General features: G+C 34.7%; 1 pseudogene; it reads left to right on the forward strand.

Annotated features, from left to right (window-relative positions):
* The first annotated feature begins 1,441 nt into the window (after positions 1 to 1,441).
* LOC110665188 (choline monooxygenase, chloroplastic-like) lies at positions 1,442 to 12,494 on the forward strand (annotated as a pseudogene).
* Positions 12,495 to 12,810: the final 316 nt, after the last annotated feature.

Here is a 12,810-nt window from a genome sequence, read left to right on the forward strand (position 1 = left end):
GACTTACCATGATCTAAATAATAGGTTAACGATAACTATACTAAAAAAATGACAAATGATAAAATTTTAAATTATTTTTTAAAATACCTTGCATAATTTTGTGACCTTATTTATATGCTTTAGTTTATATATATATATATATATATATATATATGATTCCTCTCAAATATCATTTTTCTTTTTTTTTTTTAATATTTTTTAGTTTAACAATAGCTACTACAATATATTTATAAATATTTTTTCTCTCAATCTTCTAGCACAGTGTCAAATGTTTTTTTTTAATTTTTTTAATAATTTTTTTAATTTTAAACTTTATAATAATTAAATAATTAAACTTTATAATAATTACAGCTGTTTTTACTTAAAAAAATGAAAAGGAAATTTTTTTTTCTTTCTCTTGTACATAAGAATAATTTAATCTATTAAAATTAAAGATAAATTAATAAATTTGACTGAATAATATTATTTTTAAATTTTAATTAAAACTAATTAAATAAAAAAATTGTAAAAGAGTGGAAAAAACTGAGAGATTCTTCGGCAGGCAGAGGAACGCCAAAACAAGAACAGAAGAACACAAGGGTACCCTGGAATGTCGATGTCGTTTACTTTGAAGCAACCGTCGTAGCGAAGACAATGGCCATTGCCACCGCAGTGATCCCTTTGAAGCTCATCACCAGTCGCAGGCTTCAACCTAAAAATCATACTCCATTTCTTGCTCAAAATCGGCCCTTCAAGGTCTCATGTTGCGTTCTTCACAATCCAAGCTCTCTCCATACTCATTGTCAGAAACTCGTCGATGAATTTGACCCTCGTATTCCGATAGAGAAAGTCATGACTCCACCCAGATCCTGGTACTCCGACCCTTCATTTTACGATTATGAGCTCCATCGTGTTTTCTATGGAGGATGGCAAGCTGTTGGTTTGTTCTTTTTTTTTTTTAAAAAAAAAAAAAGAGTCTCAAGTTGCTTAGAATAGTTAATAACACAAGAAATTTGATAATTTGGTATGATTTTATCAAATACGGCAATTTAAGACTAAATTGAAATATTGAATTCAGAGCATAATTGGGTTTGCCTTGTATTTTCATTATGCATAAAGTGGAGGCTTCAACTTCTAGCGATTAGCATACATCAAACATATCGTAACACAGGAGAAGTAGAATCTTATTTACCAAATTTGGGTTGTATGTTGAATTTCAGGATACACTGAACAGATAAAGGATCCTCATGACTTTTTCACAGTAAGGTACATTTATATTGGTAGAAAATTTAGTTCTTTTTATTTTTTGTTGTTCTTGCTTTCTTTCAGTATGCTGTCATTTAAATGTTGCTAATCATTTGGGCTCCATTTGGTTCTTAGAAGAAGAAAGGGAAATGCTTGAATATGACTTCCATTTGTCTGCATTTCAACCAATCTTTTTCCCCCTTTTCTGAGAACCTAATGGAGGATTAACTCTGGCAGATTCGGAAATGTAGAATTTCTTGTGTGTCGAGATGATGATGGCAAGGTTCATGCGTTTCATAATGAGTGCCGCCATCATGGCTCTCTTCTTGGATTGGGAAGTGGGAAAAAGTCTTGCTTTGTATGCCCTTACCATGTGAGTTTATCTGTGCTGCTTCATGCAAACATTTTGGAATTCCCTCAGCCCCTGTTCTTGCATTATTTTAATCTTGATCATAAACAAAGAATAGTATAGGTTCAGCTGTATATATCTCTTGCAATAGTGCTTTGTGATTCACCACATTGTTAATAAAGAGGATATGGCAAATTCATATCATAGGTAAATGATGATCAAAGTTTAATGATCTGGATACATGGGTTACAAGGCCTCATATTATGGAGAGATGCATCAGGTGGACAAGGTTTGGGACATGTCATATATGTATATGTATATGTATGTATGTATATTGTGTATGTATATATATTCATCCTTGATTGTTGCCAAAACATCGTGGTTCGTCTTAGATTGGGAACAGCTTTTGTGTGATGGATATAAACCAAAATAATTGCTCCAGTGATTCATTAAGTGATTAGTGGCGGGTTAGGCGTTCCTTCTCTGAGCCAACAAGAAGACAGTAGACAATGCTTAAATCAGTCCACTTCAAAGGTGGACAAGGTTGGAACTTTTATAGTTGACCATGGTTTGTTAGCATAGCAGTGGCACCTAGATTTTGAAACACAGTTTGGTAGCTAAATTTTCTAATGTTGCTTATTTAGTTGAATTGGATTGATGAATTCTAACCTCAAGTGCTACATCATCAGACTGGTGGGAGCAATGTTAGGCTGTGCCACTGTGGTATTGTTTTTTTCTTGGTCTATTTTCTATAGTACATTTTCTTTTCCTCCAGCCAAGCTTTACATTATTCACTAGCACATGATATATGACTGTTTACAACCTTACATCTCTCTAGGATTTAAGAAGTTACCATGGGTAATATCTCCTATTCTTTTCATTTCATTTCCTCCCTTAAACCATAACTTTAATATATAGAATTCATAACTGAAGGAATTGAGTTTGCTTTGCCATATGAATATACTGACTTTTAACATCTATTCTTATGATAACCTAGTTCATGATTTAATGTGTATCCAATCGTTTTATGCAGGCTTGGACTTATGGTTTGGATGGAGAACTTCTTAAACAACAAGAATAACAGGAATGCAAAATTTCAATGTAAATGTTTGCTGAAATGTTAGAGTAGTAATCATTTTCCATTAATATATGGAAAATTAATGATCAATGGATAATTTAGTTAATTTCTGTGGCTTGGAGCATAGGAGTTTGGGCTTGTTCCACTAAATGCAGCCACTTGGAGGCCATTTATTCTTCTCAATGTGGGCAAAGAGAATTCACCTTATCAGGAAGTTGATGGCAATATGGTGGAAAATGAATGGCTTGGTATCTGTTCTGATACACTGAAAACCAATGGAGTTGATTTTTCTTTGAGTTATGTTTGTAGATGTGTATACAATATTGAATGTAACTGGAAGGTAAGATGCTACAATATAAGTGTACTACTGAATTTTGGCATTTGATTTTAATAGCAATAATTTTAGACAGGAGCCCATTTATGCAAGGTGAATGAGGTCCCTTTCAGTTCTCTGTATGTTTTCTCGCGGTGAATTAATTCATATATTCATCATCCTTGGCAATGAGCTCACTCTACAGTAGACTTAAGACACTGAAACCAATATCCATTAATTGCATTGTGTGACTTGATTTCATGGACCGCTAATTCCCCTTCTTCCTTTTCAGATGTTTTGCGACAAGTAATTAGATGGTGGCTGCCATGTTCCATATGCACATAAAGATTTGGCATCTGGTTTGAAGCTTGATTCTTACTCCACCATAGTATGCCTCTTGCGCTTCCTTGTCATTCTTGAACATTTTGTTTTAGCTTTATCAATTGTAGCACTTGATTATGATAGATCTATAAGACTGCCATGATTTTTGCTCATGGTCTCCAATTTCAGCATTTTCACAAAATTTCAATTATCAGTAAAATTCCCAAATTTAATTTATTTCGATAAATCATCAATGCTAGATTTTGATAAAATATAAATAATATTTTTTTACATGATAACCAAGTAAAATTTTTCAAATACATTTTTGTAGGCTTAGAGCTATTATATTTTATCGTCACATAAAGAATTTGGCTAAATGTCTACAAAAATTTTGTAGAAGCAATCTTCTTGAATCAAAATCAAACTTTGAGCTTTTTTACTTATACAAATTGAAATTGAGCGACAAAAATGTCCTTTAATGAAATTAACCCAATTTATTACATAAAAGCATCATTTTTTTTTTGACATTTCACAGTAAGTGCGGTTGTCCACCACCTAAATTACTACTTTTTTTTGAGATAGATATACGAAAAGGTCAGTATCCAAAGATGTGAAGGTGGCTCAGCTAGAAGTGAAGATGATTTTGCTAGGCTTGGATCAAAAGCTTTATGTGCTTTCATTTATCCTAATTTCATAATTCACAGGTACGTAATTGGGTGGAAGATGTAATAATAATGACTGATTTATTTGTTGTTCCCATTCTTTTGTACTTTGAACCATTTCTGGGTCTTACAGATATGGGCCTTGGATGGACACCAACCTTGTGCTGCTTCTCGGACCCAGGAAATGCCAAGTGATATTTGACTACTTTATTGAGGCTTATCACAAGGTACCATCTCAAGTTTACTAATTCTGCACTATGTAATATTTAAGATCTAAAAATATTGTGACTGCCCCTCTCTCTCTCTTTGTCTCATAGATGCTAAACTGAGTAGTTGCCATGGTTTAACCAATAACAAATACTCAAATTGTTGACATGCGTGCTATTAATTACTGAATGTAATTAATAGGAACCCATTCTAATGATATCTATATTAATATGTGTCCTCAGGATGACAAAGCTTTCATTGAAAGGAGTAGTAGATAGTGAAAGAGTACAGGTACAGAAAGACTACAGTTTTTTCTTGTAAAATTACTAGCTATGTTGCAGATCTTTAGGGTTCATACATGATTTGCATATTGAGTATATTATGCTTTGTGAAGGTGTTCAGAGTGGTCTTGAATCTCCAGAATATTGTAGCGGTAGATATGCTCCCACAGTTGAGAAAGCTATGCATCATTTCCACCAATTGCTTCATGATAATCTTAAAATGTGAGTGTCCTGATGCCTTAATCACAAGTTTCATGTTCAGTATCAAGTACAATCATGCACTCACAAACTTAGGCAAGATCTTCAAGTACTCAATCCCCCCATTTTTGTAAATGAATATCAAGCACATCAAGTTCTTGGTACTTGGTTTTATACAAGGGATTTCAATTCCTCATCGGTTTTATTGTTGATACTATAAGATGAAGACAATCAAAATAATTGCAAATAGGGGTGTGCAATCGATATGTTCGGTTCCAAACCAAACCTAATTGATCTGTATCAAAATCTTATGAAATGTAAGTCAATAGTAAAATTGAATCAAACTGAATCCAATTGGTTCAATTCAGTTTAATTCATCATTTTTTTAATCGAGCCAAAAATCACAAAACGTTGTTGTTTAGTGTCAATAGGTGAACAAAACCCAATAATCACAATCCATTGAAACTCAGACCAAATGACAAAGGAATCATCAAGAGAGGGAGGGAGACTAGACGACGTTGACGAGACAAAGACCAAGGGGCAGGGGTGAGATAGAGCAAGCAAACAAAGGTGAGACAGATAGAGAGCATGGGTGAAGGAGGCCAAGTGTTGACGAGACAGATAGAGACAGTGAGGGACAAGGATGAGACAGATAGAGTGAGTGTGAGGGAAGCGGTAAGACAGTTGACAAGGACGGAATGAGGCAACTGGATGTAGACAAAGAGTTAAGAGCGAAGGACGAGGGTGGGTGAGGGAGGCAAATAGAAGTCTATGGAGTAGAACAACTGATTCAACTGAAAATGGAGACTTAACACCATGGCAAGGCCTATTGAGGTTGGGCAAACATGGAACTATATATGGGTTAACACTTAGGCTTAAGCGCCCTTATGGGTTTTAAATTTTAGTTGGTTTAGTTAGTTGGATCTTTTGGTCAAATAAATTAAACCAAATCGATTAATTGAAACTTCTTAAAAAAATGAACAAAATCAAAATCAATAATGAAAAAATAGACAAAATTCGAATTAATTCAGTTCAATTTAATTAGAATCGAAAACTACGGACCCCTAATTTGCAGCCTCTTTCATGCTCAATGTAGTTTGGTTACATTAAAGTCCTGATTGGCAATAACTTTTAAGGTGGTATTTAGTATTTTAACTCTTCTCTTATATATATTGTTCAGTGGCATAGTATTTATACTAGTTCTTAGAGGTTAAGGGGGTGATTCATGAAAAATTACTCTTCCTAGATTTTAGAGGTTGAGTGAGTGATTTGACTAAAGTCAATGAGATGATATCATTATTTTTACATTTACTAACTAATTCAACAGTCATTTTAATTGAATACTTTTGCTTTAAATCACTAATATCTAATAACTAACAACTGGTAAAATAATTGACAGCTACTAAAACAGCTAACAACACTAATATTACTATACAAGGCCTGATCATTAGTGGGATATGTAGATAAGTTAATTTTACTCTGCTCTGTTTGGTTTATGAAATAGCATATGAAAAGATGGAAATAATATCAAGAAATAGTTATTTCATTGTTTTTAATATTTTTATCAAAACTTTTAATATGCAATAATTATTATCTTTCTGCTGTTAAAAAAAAAAATTGTTATTGGATAGGATATATATTCTTCTGAATTACAAATTTAGTGACTAATAGCTAATCTATAGAATATTTAATTTCCATGTTATTTAATTCTACAAACTAAACAAAGCTCCGACCATCTCACGTGGGTAAGAATGGAAGAAAATCATATGGAGTGATAATTCACTTTTAAATTTTAAAATCTAAGAGTAGTTCAAAGTTGTAAATAATTTGTTAGGAGTTATTTCTAGAAATTTTATGATGGAGAGCAACAGAACAACAAAAGGTTTAAACCCACCCCTTTGTCTATTTCCAATACAAAAAGGCATCATACTTGATTCTTTATGCCCATTTCATATAATTTTTTAAGCTAAAAGAATTTGAATTGTAACGTCCAAATATTTTCTAAATATAAAAATTAATTAATCAAATAATAAACTTGATTAGGGTGCATAAAATAAGATCTAGAAGTTTGACAATCCCACATCACATAACCCACTACCCACAAAAACATTTTTAATTTAAAATACAGTTTTTTTTTTTTAAATCTGGTCTTATTATTGAATCAATGATGGCAAAAAGTTAAGAGTTTAAGGTTCAAAGCAAAGTTAAACCAATATATTATTAAAAGAAGCCACATTACACATAAACAATAGGATTTTCAATTAGCTTCCTTCTACCAAAAAGATTTTATACAATAGTCTTTAGGATTAGGCTAACTCCGCCTAAGTAGTTTGCGCTTAGCCGGTCCCAAGCCCGGATAAAGGAGGAGGGTTGCGGTAGGTGACAACCAGCGTAAAAATTTCGTCACACCCTATAATATGGATTCAAATGATATAAACGTTGGGGCGTCCTCTACTAACGAAGCGCTACATCGGAGCCCGGGTGTAGTGAGAAATATGCAAGGGTGTAGGGCATTCACCGAAAGCGACGCGCCATGCCGGCCCCCGGGTGTGGTGTTAAGTGAGCAAGGGTTCCCACATCATGGACGGGTGTGGGTAAAGAAGTTAGTCCATAGGACAGATAGTAGAATAAATAGTGGAACAGAACACAAGATAGACATAGAAAATAATAGAAGATATCATAGAAGGAGACCAATTAGGAAGGAGCAGGATAGGAGGAGGATCAGGGTTGGTACTTGGAATGTTGGATCACTTACAGGAAAATTAATGGAGCCTGTGGATACCTTGGAAAGGAGAAGGGTGAATATTGCTTGCATTCAGGAGACTAAATGGGTAGGAGAGAAAAGTAAGGAAGTGGGTAATTCATGGTACAAACTGTGGTTTACCGGAAAGGAGAGAAACAAGAACGGGGTGGGCATAATCATAGACAGGACATTGAAAGACGCAGTAATAGCTGTGAAAAGAGTAGGAGATAGAATTATACTAGTAAAGCTAGTACTAGAAGGAGAAACAATAAATATAGTTAGTGCTTATGCTCTACAAATAGGACTAGACAGTGAGAGTAAACAAAGGTTTTGGGAAGATATGGATGATTTAATGCAAAGCATACCGAATGAAGAGAATGTTTTCATTGGTGGAGATTTGAATGGACATGTAGAAAGTGATAGACAAGGTTATGAGAATGTTCATGAAGGTTTTGGTTTTGGCAGTCGAAATGAGGAGGGAAAAAGCATCCTAGATTTTGTTATGGCATACGACCTAATACTAGCAAATACCTACTATATAAAAAGAGAGTCACATTTAGTGACTTTCAAAAGTGGGCAACATAGAAGCCAAATCTACTTCCTCTTAACCAGGAAGACAAATAGAGCTCTATGCAAGGATTGCAAGGTCATTCCAGGAGAGGCTTTAACAAGTCAACATTGGCTGGTGGTCTTGGATGTCAAGTTTAGGAACAATTCAAGTAAGGTCAGAAGAAATAGTGTAGCTCGAACAAAGTGGTGGGAGTTCAATGGAGTAAAGCAAGTGAAGTTCAAAAATGAGCTTCTCGAGTCCGAAGTATGGAAGCTGGATATGGAGGCCAATGATATGTGGATACAAATGGCATCAAAGATTAGAGAAGTAGCTAGAAAAGTACTTGGAGAGTCTAAGGGACATGGACCACCCTCAAAAGAGAGATGGTGGTGGAATGAGGAAGTACAAAAGGCAGTGAAGAGAAAAAGGGAATGGTATAAGAAATTACCTAAATGTGATAATAATGAGGCATATGAACAGTACAAGATAACAAAGAAAGAGGCAAAAAAGGCAGTTAGTCAAGCAAGAGCACAGGCCTTTGAAAAGTTATATGAGAAACTTGGAATTAAAGAAGGGGAGAAAGATATTTATAGATTAGCAAGGAGGAGAGAAAGGAAATGTCGAGATCTCAATCAAGTTAGGTGCATTAAGGATAAAGAAGGAAAAGTGTTGGTGAAAGATGAGGACATTAAAGAAAGATGGAGAAATTATTTTAATGATCTCTTTAATAATAGTCAAAATGATAATAGCGTGAATATAGATTATAGAACAATAAAAAAGAATGTGAATTATACTAGAAAGATTAGATCTTTAGAAGTAAAGGAAGCACTTAAGAGAATGAAAGTGGGTAAAGCCTGTGGACCCGATGAAATACCAACTAAAGTGTGGAAGTATTTGGGAGATATGGGAGTGGCATGGTTAACTAAATTATTTAATAAGATTCTAAACTCAAAGAAAATGCCTGATGAATGGAGGAAGAGTATTTTAGTACTTATTTTTAAAAATAAGGGAGACATACAGAGTTGCTTAAACTATAGGGGAATTAAACTCATGAGCCATACTATGAAGTTGTGGGAGAGAGTTGTGGAGCATCGACTACGTCATGATACTTCTATCTCTCTCAATCAATTTGGTTTCATGCCCGGTCGTTCAACTATGGAAGCAATCTTTCTCATTAGAAGCTTGATGGAGAAATATAGAAATGTGAAGAAAGATCTACACATGGTTTTTATTGATTTGGAGAAGGCTTATGATAGTGTTCCAAGAGAGGTCCTATGGAATGCGTTAGAACAAAAGAGGGTATCTATTAGGTACATACAAGTATTGAAAGATATGTATAAAGGGGCAACTACTATTGTGCGCACAGTGGGAGGGGACACAAGAGATTTTCTGATCTCAATTGGATTACACCAAGGATCAACCATAAGCCCTTACCTTTTTACATTAGTTTTAGATGAACTGACGAAACATATACAAGAGAGTATTCCTTGGTGCATGATGTTTGCGGATGATATTGTTCTGATAGATGAGACACGAGAAGGAGTCAATAGAAAGCTAGAACTTTGGAGAAGTACTCTAGAGTCAAAGGGTTTTAAGTTAAGTAGAACGAAGACAGAATACATGCATTGCAAGTTCAGTGAAGGCCAAACTGGTGATAGGGAAGGAGTTGGTTTGAATGGAGTGGTACTGTCCCAAAGTAATCACTTTAAATATCTAGGCTCAGTCCTTCAAGTAGATGGGGGATGTGAGGAGGATGTTAGTCATAGGATTAAAGCCGGATGGTTGAAGTGGAGACGTGCCACGGGAGTTTTATGTGATCGTAAGATTCCCAATAAATTGAAAGGAAAATTTTCTTTGTCTGACCATACGACCGGCTATGTTATATGGTAGTGAGTGTTGGGCACTGAAAGAGTCGTATGCATCTAAGATAAGAGTTGCAGAGATGAGAATGTTAAGGTGGATGAGTGGCTATACTAGAGTAGATAAAGTCCGTAATGAGAGTATTAGAGAAAAGGTAGGAGTGGTGCTAATTGAAGATAAGTTGAGAGAAGGAAAATTGAGGTGGTTTGGTCATGTGAAGCGTAGACATACGGAGGCTCCAGTTAGACAAGTAGAGCACATTAGGTTAGAGGATAGAAAGAAAAAAAAGGGTAGACCTAAATTGACTTGGAGGAGAGTAGTACAACATGACCTAGAAGAATTACATATTTCTGAGGATTTAACCCAAAATCGTTCAGAGTGGAAAAAGCGAATCCATATAGCCGACCCCAAATTTTTGGGATAAAGGCTTAGTTGAGTTGAGTTGAGTTAAGTCTTTAGGATTAGGCTCTATATTTTTGTTTTGTTTACTTTTTGGTCCCTCTGGTCATTTTAGGTATTAGTTTAAATTTTATTCAGTCCTTGTAATTTTGAAAATACAACTATATAGTCACTCTATTTTATAAGTTTTTGAACTATTTAATTCTCAAAATAGTAATTTCTTTCTTTTAAATACATTGACGGACAAAAAACTTGATTTAAACTGGAAAAAAGGACTAAATAATAGACGAAACAAAAATATAACAATAAACTAATATATATTTTTTTAAAAACTAAATAGTAAGATTTGTTAAAATGGAAAAATTAAATAAGAATTTTTCCAATATTTTTTAATAAGCCCATCTGTTATAAGCCAAACCCACACAAGGATTTGGTAAGTCTTTAACTCTAGCCCTAATTCCCAGATTTTCAAGGCAATTTCTAATGGCAACCCTTATTTTTCATAGGTTGGACCTAGTCCATTGAAAGAGCTCAAATAACTTTGATCAGTGTTAGAAATGCAAGCCCTATAAGAGTACAAAGACTTAAGAGATTATGAAGAGTTAATGACAAAGAAAATTAGTTGGAGTCTAATAATGTGTGACAAATTCAAGAACAACCTCAAAACTATAAACACAAATAAATAATAACTAAATCTTAATTCTGAATTAATTGGTGTCGTATTGTATCGACATTTTTTTGTCATTCAACTCTGTTAGATATTAAATTTGCATTAATATCCAAAACTTGTAAATATTTTCATATTATAGAATTATTGAGATCAGATAATCTAAAAGGTTATAAAGAGATCTCAAAATTTATATGCAGGTAATGTCAATGAAGAGTTCTAAGACTAATTTGTTCTAACAATCACATTGCTTGTTAGTTTTTTGGTTGCCAACCGGCTCAATATAAGTCTTTGTATTCTGTAATTTTATGTTGTTGCATAATTGAAACATTTTCTTTTTGAGAGTCATTTAAAAGAGAGAAAACTTTCCGCAGCACTGGGATTCTAAAATATCTGAACAACATTTGGATAGACTAAATATTGCAAGAGTGCTTATATCAACCTCATCTCTGAATATATATGGGAAACTCTAAATTTCCTATGATGGCTATTGAAGACAATTGCAGTGAAGCTCTCATCACCTTTAATATGTCACCAATGGTGAGTTCCTCGAGCGAGAGTTCATTCCCTGAAACAGATTTCATCAATGGCAATACTCAAGAAGAACGAGTCTGATATTTCGAGTCACCAAGTGAGTGAGGCCAAATCATCTGATTCTTTATTAACGGGAGATTGTTTTGAGGCTTCCAAGAGTGGAGAGCTGCTACATGGCCTTCATCCTATTTGTAACTAGCATGATGGGGTCCCTGCTGGTATCTTACTGGATATCTCACTTGAGCTTTTGGAGAACCATAACAATTATGAGACTCTCTCTTCCACCTCCCCTTAATTCGGAAGATTGTGAGCTGCAGAGTAATGGCTGGGCTACTAATAAGGAGCCCATGGCTAATGAGCTTTCACAATATAACGGGCTTCTAATCAAAACTCGGATCTCATCCCTTATAACAGCCCAAATCATGAAGAATATCTAGACATGAAATTTCGGGTGAGCCTCTCTTACCAACATCCATTTCAATTGACAAAAACTCATCCATTTCAGCTGATAAAAACTAGGGTGTGCTTCCTTTCAAAACTTCAGCCTCTAGAATCCTCAAGCAATGGGGCAAGCCTAAGCTTCTCTTTGATTTGCTAGATTTCTCTCCCAAATTGAACAGGGGAGGCAAGAAGGGACAGAAACAAATTAAAGTGGGTAGGACCAATCGAGAAGGTGGAAGTAGTTGTACTGATGTCTCCCTCAAACCGAATGTGGAAATTGTCTGACTGAACAACTGGACAAGAGTGACATCTGTTGGGTTATTCCTAGACATGCAAAGGACCAAACTTCTCGAGATGATGCGGGTTTGGATGTAAATTCTGAAGCAACTATGTTGGGGATTGGGAAGGAACTGGGTTTGACGAATTCTGAATCGGATGAGGCGACATTGTTATTTTTCTTAAATCAGATTAAATCTTATCAGGTTCATCGCTCTAATGCTGCAATTTGATTTGCTCTGTCATTGGGTGCTGCTGGTATCTTTATTATTATGATTATTTTGATTCTTGGGGTTTTTGAAACTGACTTGTTTGAGGTGTTATTAACGTGTTACATTTGAGTCTTCTAATTGCTGTTGGAGTAGTAAAATCGGTTGTGGAATTTTTTTTTTTTTTTTTTTTACTGTAGGTTGAGTGGTGATTCTTTTCCTCAAGTTTCCGCAATTTTATTTACTCTATTTCTTCTTTGTTGGGATATGTCTGTTGGAATATCTAGTTCTGATTTGAGGCAAGCTTGAATGTTTCTGCGCATTTTCACTCATGTTCTCTGGTTTTTAGAGCCTTAAGGAGTTCTATTGGTTGATTGTCCTCATACTTTGTGGGTTCCAGTTCTCTTCGCGAAGTGTTCTTGCTTCTTGCTGGTTCAATTGTTCAAGGTCCAGTGTAATTTTTTTTTTCTCAGGAGAATCACATCTTGGCTGTTGTTT

This window comes from Hevea brasiliensis, chromosome 13 (assembly GCF_030052815.1).
Source record: "Hevea brasiliensis isolate MT/VB/25A 57/8 chromosome 13, ASM3005281v1, whole genome shotgun sequence".
NCBI classification, from domain to species: Eukaryota; Viridiplantae; Streptophyta; class Magnoliopsida; order Malpighiales; family Euphorbiaceae; genus Hevea; species Hevea brasiliensis.